The following is a 12,770-nucleotide window of genomic DNA, read 5'->3' as shown; positions in this document are numbered from 1 at the left end:
GAGTACCTGAGTTCAGCTTCCACAACCCAGGTGAGATGACTCACAACCACCTGTAATGGGAGCTCCAGAGAATCTGACACTCTGACACCCCCTTCTAGTCTCCACAACACCTACACTTAGGTACACATCCACCACCCCCACAAACACACACGTGCACATGTGCACACACACCCACACATGTAAACAAAATTAAAAATTTAAAGATATTGTAGCATGCTGGGTTCAGAAGTTTGAGGCAGAATAGCTATCAATATTCTAGAAAAATGCTGAGATTATTCATGAAATACTCATTTGGGAATTAAATCTGTGATGGGCATAAGCCCAGGGCTGACTCCAAGGCAATACTATCCCAGTAAAAATGCACAATTAAAAGAAATTATTTATTAATCCAAAATGCCTTGTATAGCTCTTTGCAGGTGAGTATATTTCTGATCAACAAATAAGTACTGATGTCATCTGAAATCATCCACACTGGCATGGAAAATGCTGGAGAGAAAACAAAGGCACCATCGCATCTAAGAAAATGAACAAAAATAAGAAAGAAATAAACAACCAACATACTCTAAGTACAAAATAGAACTAAGTTCAGACAATTCACTTGAAGACCATCAGTTAGATGGCATATCTACCTTCTATATTCAAATATGGTACCTACTTTTACTTTTAACAAGTAACACATAGGATAAAGAATCAGAGGCTTAAGAGATGGCTCAATTCTTAGCATCATATGCTGCTTAAGCACAAAGTGCATACTTTGAATCTTCATACTCATATGACCCACATATGCCTATAATGCCAGCCTAAGAGCAGGTAGAAAGGAGGGAAACAGGGACCTGCTGGCTACCAGTCTAGCTGGAAAAAAAAGGTGAGCTCCTAGTTCAGCAAGAGATCCTGTCTCAATGGAATACAGAGAATGATAAAAACATCCTTTAGTATGCACACACACACATGCACATGCATATGCACACATGCACATATTTGCACATACATGTGCATATACACAACACATTTATATCTCACACACACATGCAGACACCCATACATGTACCTGTGGAAGCGGAGATTGACTCTGAGTTCCTTCTTCTGTAACTTTCCATCACATTTTTAAAGGCAGGTGCTTCTACTGAGTCTAGAGATTGTTATTTTGCACAGCAAATAAGACAGCAAACCCCTGTGATCCAATGCTGGGGTTACAGATGCATCCTGCCATGCCCAGATGTTTCATAGGTATGCATCCTGAAAACCGAAGGTCTCATGCTTACAGAGAAAACCTTTCACCTACTGAGACATCTCCCCACCCAGTCTTCCTCAGACTCTTATACCTCTTCTTTTTTTCTAACTTTAGAAGAGACTTACTCTATGACAAAGATTCAGGTAGGGAAAAAGAGGACAACATTGTTGTGGAACTCTATTAAAAAAAAAACCTGAGGGAAAATTAGGAAAAAAACTACCACAGAACCTTTAAAAACAGAGGCATTCCCCTTTTGGGGGGACAATAAAGATCTCATCTTGTTATTGCCACATACAACAAATTGGAATACACTTGGATCAGTTACCTTAGGGTATGGAGTGAAGTCTAAATGTCAAACACTGCCATTGTGAAGCTGACCTAAGACTGAACCTCCAGTAATCAAAATTGAGAAGCTAAACAAACCAAATGAAAGAGCTGGATGTGGCTTTTAGCAGAATTGATGGCTTTGATTTAAGTCAGTACTAGTAGAAGAAATGGAAAAAAGCAACCATGTTTTATTGAGTTGAACTAGGCCTCAAACACAGTTTTGAGAAGCTATAGGTTATCCATGAAAATAAATGTAAAAACCCTTAAGGGAGCTGGATTCTATCCTGTAGGCTAAATTTGGGAGGCAGATATCATTTAGATTTAAGCAGTGAGCAGCTCTCACAAGGACAGATGCAACTCTACCTCTATTAATCTATGTCAACCTATATTTCTTCATATATTATTAGATTTACTATTTAAATGATAGACTACTTCAAGTAAACACTGTATTTTTAACCTTTTAATGGGAGAGTAACTCCATATGTATCAGTACATATCAAGCTGATACATCCCTCATCTCAAAAATAACGTTGAATGAGATGAAGGTTTGTTTCTACACATTACACTGGCAGTCACTTGGCTTAAGCAGAGTGCAATTGGATACAAGATTTGAAATGACTACTCGTGAGGATAGGAGAGGGTGCCTGCTGGAATAAAATGAGACACAGTGAAATGAGAAGGAAAGAAATATAAAGGACTGTAAAGTAAAGGGAATTCAGAGGAGAGGAGTCAAGAGAATAGTGTGGTTTGTACCTGTGTTTACATATAGAGTGGGTATGTAAGCAATCAATAGGAATCAAGGATGCAGCCAGTTTTGAAAAGAAGCAGGGGACAGGTGACAGGGGTGACATGTGGTACATGTGTGTAGGCCATACGGGGACTTCCAATGACCTGCCCAAGACAGGACCTCTCAGTGAACACAGAACTAAGTTGGTGGCCAGCAACCAAACCAATCTTCCTGTTTCTTCCCATCTCCCACAGCACTGAGGCTTTAGGCAGGTAAATAGTCATTTCCTGGTTTTATACTTGGGTGCTGGGGTTTCTAACACAGATCCTCAGACTCGCACAGTAAGTGCTCTCACCAACTAAACTACCTTCCCAGCCTATAACACCGGGTGGTCTCTCATCTTATAGGTACAGTGTGGAGGCCCATCTTACCAACATCTGGGAGTGAGCTATTTCCCGCCATTTCTATCACTCCCGACTTCTTTTTATTCCTTTATAATTAAGTGGATATTTCCTTCTCAAGTGTATGTTTCTATAGGAATTCCTTCTAGGAATATAAGATGCATTTGGCTTTATTGCCATGACTGAATATAAGTTTTGTTCTTGATCTTCTTAGCAGTTTTCAAAAAAAAAAAAAAAGTGCAGCCAACTTCCAGAGATCTTGCTTGTTGTCTCTGCTGGTTCTTGATTTACTGACTGGCCTGCTGTCTATGTCAGGAGTTCTGTCTATTGGTGCAGTGGTGTAAATAAAAAAGACAAAGGCATGGGGAGAAGAAACGTTTGTGTTTAAATACCAGCATTGCAGTGCTTGTTAGGTCTCCCTGAACCTAACCTCAGTTTCTCAGTCTATAATAATCCATTCCTCATCATGCTTCCTGCTGCAAAAAAAAGGAAAGAAAGAAAGAAAAAAGAAAGAGAGAGGGAGGGAGGGGGCAAGGAGGGGGGAGGGAGGGAGGGAGGGAAAGGAAAAGAAAGGAAAGGAAAGAAAAGGAAAGAAAAAGAAAGGAAAGGAAAGAAAAGAAAAGAAAAGAAAAGGAATGAAATTTTGTCATAGTTTTCCATAGCTAGTTATCTGTTGTGTACATTAATGATGAGGTTTGTAATGAAAGGTTTCTTGCTTATATAAATATTATGAAAATCCATGGACAAAAACAAAGAGCAGAGAACTACAAAAAATACATAGATGGAAAATTTTGTATTATATTTTAATGCAGAGGTAACACTAAGAGTGAAAGTTGGCAAGTATATTTAGTCAGAATTCAAAAGTAGTTCAACAAGCTGAAAGAGTGACTGGGAACTAAGGAGATGTTGAATGGGTAGAAAATAAGCTGGCAGTAGTTCTGAATGGCCTGGAGCCTTTCAATTGACTCCTCAGCTAATAAACTAGCAATGAGGCTGAATTAGAGCGCGAGAGAATTGTAAATTTCATGAAGCCCCAGATTCAGTTCCTAGCACAACACATATATACAATCATTAATATGTTCTCAAGGAATCCTTTCCTTAGGGGCTTGGAAGATTTTCCAATCTTTCCAAATCAGCTCCAATAAAGAAGGAAAACAGAGAAAGTGATAACCTACTATTTAATCTACACACACACACACACACACACACACACACACACACACGCTTACACACAAACATGTTTACACACACATATACACAAACATACTCATACATACACATATATCTACACACATGCTCACACATATTTATACACAATACACACATATACACACATAAATATACATAAACACATACACATTCAGATATGTACATATATATGTGTGTGTAATATATATATTCCCACAGAACGGCTACAGATCCTGATGTGTGGAAACTAATACAGCTGCTAACAGCACCAAGCTAAAGTGGAGACCTTGTAGGTCCTGGTAGTAAAGGAGCAATTTTAGATTCTGATTTACAGAGTGTAAGTAAGTTATGAATTGAGGAAAGAATAGAGAAACAGAAGCCACAGAGATGGGGAAAAATGAATAAAAATCTTAAACTTTTTTAGAACAGTCAAATTGTTCCTATCAAGATGATAGGAGAAGTTCCAGAGGTGGAAGTCTTCTTTGGGGATCTGAATTGTACTTTTACAGGGGGACCTCCCCATGGCTGACTTCTGCTCATTATTGGTCCTGCCTGCGGTAGTCCCAGTTGAAAAGCCTAGTTTCCTGCAGCCTGACAGTTTATCCTTATGCTCTTTCGGTAACATACTTTGACTTAGCCTTCTACAGGATTAGAGTTCATAAGTGTGGGGACAGCATGAACGTATGTATCAGGCATGGCGGCATGAGCAGGCAGCTCACCCATCACATCTTAAACAGTATCTATGATGCAGAGAGAGAAAACTAGAGTAGGCAGGACTTTTTATTCTACTTTCACCTCAGTGACTTACTTTCTCAAGCAAGGCATCCCAAACAACATCTTTTCCCCCTATTATTGGATAATTTCTTTACTTACATTTCAAATGTTATAGCTTTTCCTGGTTTCCCCTCCAGAAACTCCCTATTCCATCCCCACCTCCCCACCCTGACTCAGTGATGGTTCTCCCCACCCACCCACATAATTCCTCCAGTATCCCTGCCCCAATATTCCCTTACACTGGGGCATTGAGCCTTCACAGGACCAAAAGCCTCTTTTCCCAATGATGCCCAACAAGGCCATCATGTGACTGGAGCCATGGGTTGCTCCATGTGTACTGTTTGGTTGGTGGTTTAGTCCCTGGGAGCTCTGGGGAGTCTGGTTGGTTGAAGCTGTTGTTCTTCCTATGGGGTTGCAAACTCATTCAGCTCCTTCAGTCCTTTCTCTAACTCCTCCATTGGGAACTCCATTCTCAGTCCAATGGAGGGTATGAGCATCCATCTTTGTATTTTTCAGGCTCTGGCAGAGCCTCTCAGGAACAGCTATATGAAGGTCCTGTCAGCCTAAATTTCTTGGCATCTTCAATAGTGTCTGGATTTGGTAACTGTATAAGGGTTGGATCCCAAAGTGGGGTAGTATCTAAATGGCCTTTTCTTTAGTCTCTGTTCCACAATTTGTCTCCTTATTTCCTCTTGTAAATATTTTGTTCCCCCTTTTAAGAAGGACTGAAGCATGAACACTTTGGTCTTCCTTCTTGAGCTTCTTATGCTTGGTGAAATGTATCTTGGGTATCCTGAGCTTTTGGGCTAATAGCCACTTAACAGTGAGTGTATACATGTGTGTTCCTTTGTGATTGGGTTACCTGAGTCAGGCTGATATTTTCTACTTCCAACCATTTGCCTAGTTATTCATAAAGTCACTGCCTTTAATAGCTGTGTAGTACTCCATTGTGTAAATGTACCACATTTTTCTGTATCCATTCCTCTGTAGAAGGACATCTGGGTTCTTTGCAGCTCCTGGTTATTATAAATAAGGCTGCTCTGAACGTAGTGGAGCATGATTCCTTATTACATGTTGGATAATCTTTTGGGTATATACCAAGGAGTGGTATAGCCCAAGTCCTCAGATAGTACTATATCCAATTTTCTGAGGAACTTCCAAACTGTGTTTCCAGAGTGATTGTTCCAGCTTGCAATCAAACCAACAATGGAGGAACATTCCTTTTTCTTGACATCCTTGACAGCATCTCCTGTCACCTGAGTTTTAAATCTCAGCCATTCTGACTGGTATGAGGTGAAATCTCAGGGTTGTTTTGCTTTGCATTTCCATGATAAATAAGAATTTTGGTCATTTCTTTATGTCCTGCTCATCCATTCCCTATTCCTCAGTTGATTTTTTTTAATGATTTTATTTTTCATGGATATTTTATGTATCTACATTTCAAATGTTATCCTCTTTCCCCCCCTCTTCCATACCTCCTCCCCTGCATCTATGGGGATGCTCCCACTCATACCCATCCACTCCCAGCTCAACCCCTTGGCATTACCCTATACTGGGGAAACAGGCCTTCACAGGACCAAGGATCTTTCCTCCCATTGATGCTGAAACAATGCCATCCTCTGCCACATATGTAGCTAGAGCCATGGTTCCCTCCATTTGTACTCATTAGTTGGGGACTTAATCCCTGGGACCTCTGGTGGAGTTTGCTTGGTTCATATTGTTGTTCTTCCAATAATGTTGCAACCCCTTCTGCTCCTTCAGTCTTTTCTCTAACTCCTCCATTGTGGTCCCCTTGTTCAGTCCAATGGTTAGCTGTAACCATCCTCATCTGTATCAGTATGGTTCTGGTAGAGACTCTCAACAGACACCCATACCTAGCTCCTGTCAGCAAGCACTTCTTAGCATCAGCAATAGTGACTGGGTTTGGTGGCTGTATGTGGGATGGATCCCCAGGTTGGGCAGTCTCTGGATGACCTTTTCTTCAGTCTCTGCTCAACTCTTTGTCCCTGTTTTTCTACTGGGGAGTATTTTGTTCTCCCTACTAAGGAATGAAGCATGAACATTTTAGTCTTTCTTCTTCTTGGGCTTCATATGATCTGTGAATTTTTTCATAGGTATTCCAAGGTTTTGGGCTAATATCCACCTATCAGTGAGTGCATACCATTTGTGTTCTTTTGTGACTGTGTTACCTCACTCAGGATGATATTTTTTACTACCATCCACTTGCCTAAGAATTTCATGTAGTCATTGTTTTTAATAGTTGAGTAGTACTCCATTATGTAAATATACCACATTTTCTGTATAGATTCCTCTTTTGAGGGGCATCTGGGTTCTTCCCAGTTTCTGGCTATTATAAATGAAGCCATTATGAACAAAGAGGAGCATGTTGTACATGTTGGAGCATATTTGGGTATATGCCCAGGAGTGGTATAGCTGGGTCCTTAGCTGTGGCCAATTTTCTAAGGAAACACCAGGCTGATTTCCAGAGTGATTGTGCCAGCTTATAATCCCACCAACTATGGAGGAGTGTTCCTACTTCTCCACATCCTCACCAGCAACTACTGTCATCTGATCTTAGCCATTCTGCCTGGTGTGAGGAGGTATCTCAGAATTGTTTTGATTTGCATTTCCCTGATGATTAAGGATTTTGAACATTTCTTTAGGTGATTCTCAGCCATTTGATATTCCTCAGTTGAGAATTCTTTGTTTAGCTCTATACCCCATTTTTAATAGGATTATTTGAATATCTAGAGTCTAACTTCTTAAGTTCTTTGTATATATTAGATATTAGCCCAATATAGGATGTAGGATTGTTAAAAACCTTTTCCCAATCTGCTAGTTGCTCTTTTGTCCTATGGACAGTGTCCTTTGCCTTGCAGAAGCTTTGCAATTTCATGAGGTCCCATTTGTCTATTGTTGATCTTAGGGTGTAAGCAATTGGTGTTCTGTTAAGAAAAATGTCCCCTGTGCCCTTGTGTTCGAAGCTTCCCCACTTTCTCTTCTATTAGGTTCAGTGTACCTGTTTTAATGTGGAGGTCCTTAATCTACTTGGACATGAGCTTTCTACAAGGCAATAAAAATCTATCTATTTCCATTCTTCTACAAGCTGACTGCCAGTTGAACCAGAACCATTTATTGAAAATGCTGGCTGCTTTCTACTGGATAATTTTAGATCCTTTGTCAAAGACCAAGTGACTATGGCTGTGTGGGTTCATTTCTGTGTCGTCAATTCTATTTTATTGATCTACCTGCCAGTCTCTGTGTAGCAATACCATACAGTTTTTATCACTACTGCTCTGTAATACAGCTTGAAGTTAGGTATGGTGATTCCCCCAGAAGTTCTTTTATTGTTGAGAGTAGTTTTTGCTCTCCCGGGTTTTTTGTTATTCCAAATAAAGTTGCAAATTGCTTCTTCTAACTCTATGTGAGAATTGAAATGGAATTTTTGTTGGGATTGCATTGAATCTGTTGATTGCTTTTGGCAAAAAGACCATTTTTACTATATTAGTCCTGCCAATTACTGAGCATGGGAGATCTTTCCATCTTCTGAGATCTTATAGAATTTCTTTCTTCAGAGACTTGAACGTCTTGTTATACAGATCTTTCACTTGCTTTGTTATAGTTACGCCAAGGTATTTTATATTATTTGTGACTATTTTGAAGGGTGTCAATTCCCTAAATTCTTTCACAGCCTGTTTAACCTTGGAGTAGAATAAGACTGTTGATTTGCTTGACTTAATTTTTTTCTAGCCACTTTGCTGAAGTTTTATCAGGTTTAGGAGTTCTCTGCTAGAATTTTTGGGGATTACTTAAGTATACCATCATATCATCTGCAAATAGTAATATTTTGACTTCTTCCTTTGCAATTTGTATCCCTTTGACCTCCTTTTGTTGTCTGATTGCTCTGGATAGGACGTTGAATACTATATTGAATAGGTAGAGAGAGAGAGAGTGGGCAGCCTTGTCTAGTCCCTGATTTTAGTGGGTTTGCTTCAACTTTCCATTTAGTTTGATGTTGGCTACTGGTTTTACTATGCTTAGGTATAGGCCTTGAATTCCTGATCTTTCCTATATTTCTTAACACTTCCTCTCTCAACAGCTCCAAGAAACAGGGATCCAGCGTTCAAACAATTGAGTTCATGTAGGGATATTTCAAATTTGAATCACAACCTTGTACAGTAAAACATCCCTAGAACATAATACATTGGCCATGTGAAGGTGGAGTTTATTCTTTTCAACACTTCTGTATTTTCCATAGAAATCATCAAAAGATAATCATAATCAGACAGGCTGATATTGTCATAGAAATCTAGTAATAGATGTGATCTAAATGACAATAAAGACATAACAATCCTACACAATATAGAACAAGAACAAAATAAAAATGCAATGTCAACAGTGGAATAAGTGGAGAAAACAAAGAGGATGTCCCCAAAGGATAGAAGGGCCAGATCTGAAGATGACAGCACTTTCCCACAAACACTGAGACGAGCATACAACCATAGCAGGGCTAAAGCATTTCATAGATGACATTAATTAATTAATAATCTATGTATTTTTAGACCATATCATAATCTTTTCTTGCAATATTAAAATGTTTATTTCCTTAAGATCTCTAAGGTGGAAGAAAAATAAATTAACGAATGTTTAATAATTTGAAAATTGATATAGTATCCAATTGATAAACTGAAAGCTGAGATATTGTGTACTTCTCCCATAAATGGAAAAGAATAATAAAGTTTATCCTATGGGCTTTATTTCTTTTTATTTAATGTGGATTTGTATTAAGTTGGTGGAGTCCATCTGAATTTGTCAGAGTTCTCTAGAGGAACAGAACTTTATATGTATAGCTGTGGTCCAGCTAGTCCAACATGATTGTCTACCAAGAGAAAGCTCAAGAACCTAGTAGTTTTTCAATCCACAAGGCTGATGTCTCATCTGCCAGAATCCCAGAGAAGTAGATTCTAATGCCAGTGAAGAAATAGACTTACCAGTGAGATCAAATAGGCAAAGAGAGAGAATATTCTTTCTCCAATGCCAACAGATGGTATGGCCCAGATTAAAGGTAAATCTTCCTACTATAAAGAGTCTGAATTAAATATGTATCTTCCTGCCTCAAAAGATCCACCAAATTAAAAATGTCTTCCCACTTTGGATGGTTTACTTAAGAAAAAAAGATTTCCTCATAGGTGTACCAAGTTGCTTGGGTTTTAGTTAATTCCACATGTTGATTGTCAAGTTCAGACAAAGATTAGTTATCACACCTTACTTGTTTGCTTGTTTGGTTCAGTACCAAGTATCAAATCCAGGGCCTTGTACATGCTAGGCAAGTTCTCTATCACTTAGTTCCATATTTCCCAGCCCTGAAGGTACTTTTATTTATTTGTTAATATATAGGTAAATCTAGAATTTTCTGTCCATAATCAATAACTAATTTTGGCTAAGGTGCTATCAATTTTTCTGACTGATTTCAAATTCTCTTGAAGACCTCAATATTCCACTTCTTATTTTTCTTAGCATTTTCCAAAATTGCTTTTAATAGACTTGTTGACTTCAGTTTATTATTGTAATATGTACATTATAAAAAGATATCTACCAAATGTCTATGCTATTCAATTAATAATATACATTAAAATTTATCTATCAATTTGTATAAGTAGTGACTTTTTAATATTTTGATTAGACAACTACATATTTTGGTAACACAAGCAAGAAATTATCTTAATTTTGCCAAATGATCCACAAATATTTAAAATAACCCAAATGTTGTATCATAACTTGAGCTACCAACACTATTGGGAACATAAATATGGAGTTAAGGGGGGTGGGAGCTGTGTTCTCTTTCTTTTCAATTATACATCCTCTCTTTTTCCTCTCTCTGTCTCTCTGAGTCTATCTCTGTCTCTGTCTCTCTCTCTGTCTCTGTCTCTCTCCTCTCTCTTTCTATTTCTCTCTCTCCTCTCTCTCTCTCTCTCTCTCTCTCTCTTTCTCTCTCACACACACACACACACACAGAGAGAGAGAGAGAGAGAGAGAGAGAGAGAGAGAGAGAGAGTGAGAGAGTTCGTATTAGATGAAAATGTTTATTGTTTTGTTTTGTTTTGTTTTTTTTCACTACTTGACAAGTCTCCAGGCCACTCTCCACCTTATACAATGATATACAATGACTGGAATAGTGTTCTTATGTTTTGAAGAAATGCATCCAACTCTTGTGTAATTTTAGTTTAGAGAGGTTCTATTTCAGTATCTTTTATCTGAATCAGATTTTCCTCTAGTTTGAACACTCAGATGTTAACAAAATGGGAAGCTCTGGAAGAAATTGTTGTCAAGATTATCCTGGGAGTCCTAAGCCACAGGGCTTCCTAGGTGCCATAGGATCATGCTGGGAGAAAGAGCTCTTAGATTTCAAATTTTTTTCCACTGTGCCATAGCAGAGAGGGTAAGAGTTTATAAAGGATACTGCCACCTCTTGTCCTGTTTCCTGTTGAGTTCAAGTTATGATATGCTGGGCAACAGACTGTGTCATTACTGTACAATCAGATTCAGTTTGTTGGACTTAGCTTTATGTTTTACTGTCTACTCTTTCCTCCATAACTAAATGTGTTATCACAAGAATTTGATATTTCAAAATGTCTGCCTACTCGTGGGGATTTGAAACAGTATTCTCTATATATCTTTAATTTTGAATGTTTCCCTTTATTTTCTGAGCATTTCATGTTTACAATGATATGTGATCATATATAAACTCCACTTCCCCCCAGACCTCTTATGTACATACTCCCAAACACAACTCCACAACTAAGTCCAGTCTATGCTCCTTGTATGCATAAGGGTGGGACCATCCACAGGAGCACAGAAAGCCACTTCCCAAATGATGATTGTTACTTCCTCAGCAATATCAACTGACAAAAACTCCTCCATGAGGAGGACAAGGAATCACCTACTCCATCCATGCTGGTAATTGGATTGGCTTGGTGGACGAATTCTGTGGAATGCTGTCATCTGAACATGACATGACTATGGAAATGATGATCTCACAACAGCTACGGTTACTTAGAACTGATCTATAGTAAATAGGAAAAAATTGATATAATTGTACAATGGATCTTACCTGCTTTCAAGATGTTGAACAAATCTGCATTTGGAAATGTCAGTGAATTGTCTGTTGACAAATTAATGTAGATGCCCCAAGAAGCAAGGAATTATGACAGCTCAGAGTTGAATAAGGGACCAATTCTAAGCTTTTGGTACTGGAGAAAGTTGGGTTTAAATCTTGTTTCTTTGTTGTGCATGTGCATGTGTATATGTGTGTATGTGTGTGTGCATGAGTGTATGAGTGTGTGTGTGTGTGTGTGTGCGCGCGTGCACGCGCGCACGCTCACGCATTGTGTTCGTTGTTTCTATTGCTGTCATTAGGTCCTCTGGCTTTATCTTCTCATCTGTGATGTCTTAAGGTAATCTAAGCCAGACTCTGGGCAAGTAACTGTTCAATAATTAGAAACTTTAAAATTACTGCTTTATTATCTTTCCTTCAAATATCTTCCTTGCTCAGGTCACATTCCATCACTGATGGAAGTCAGGGCACAAACTTAAGAAACACTGCTTGCTGGCTTACATCCTGGCTCGGGCTTAGTGAGTTTTCTTATAGAGTTCAGGAATACCTTCACAAGAAATGGTGCTACCTACAGTACAGCAGACCCTCTTATATCAATTAATACTTAAGACATTCTGGCACACCCACAAACATGCCCACAGACCAGTCAATGTGGGCAATTTCTCCATGGAATCTTCCTCTCAGAATGTTCTAGGCTGTGCCAATTGACAATTAAAGCTCTTTAGTACAGGCAGTTATTGAGATGTTCAACCAGAGTCCTAAATGCTAACATAACTGAACCTGCTTCCTTGTCTCATATCAATTTCTCCTCCTCTTTTTTGATGCGTCCTCCATCCTCTTCCTTCTCTTTTTCCTCTTCTTCCTCTCCCTTCTAATCTTCTTTTTGTTCTTTCTCCAAATTTATAGCAGTGCAACATAAAGTGTGGTTCTTCAGCAGCAACCAGATTTAAATGTGTTTCATTTTTTGAAGTTTGCATTTTAAGCAAATTTACAAGCTTAGCTACTGTT

The sequence above is a fragment of the Rattus rattus genome, chromosome 6 (assembly GCF_011064425.1).
Source record: "Rattus rattus isolate New Zealand chromosome 6, Rrattus_CSIRO_v1, whole genome shotgun sequence".
Taxonomy (NCBI): Eukaryota; Metazoa; Chordata; class Mammalia; order Rodentia; family Muridae; genus Rattus; species Rattus rattus.
Note: the sequence above shows the minus strand (reverse complement) of the source record.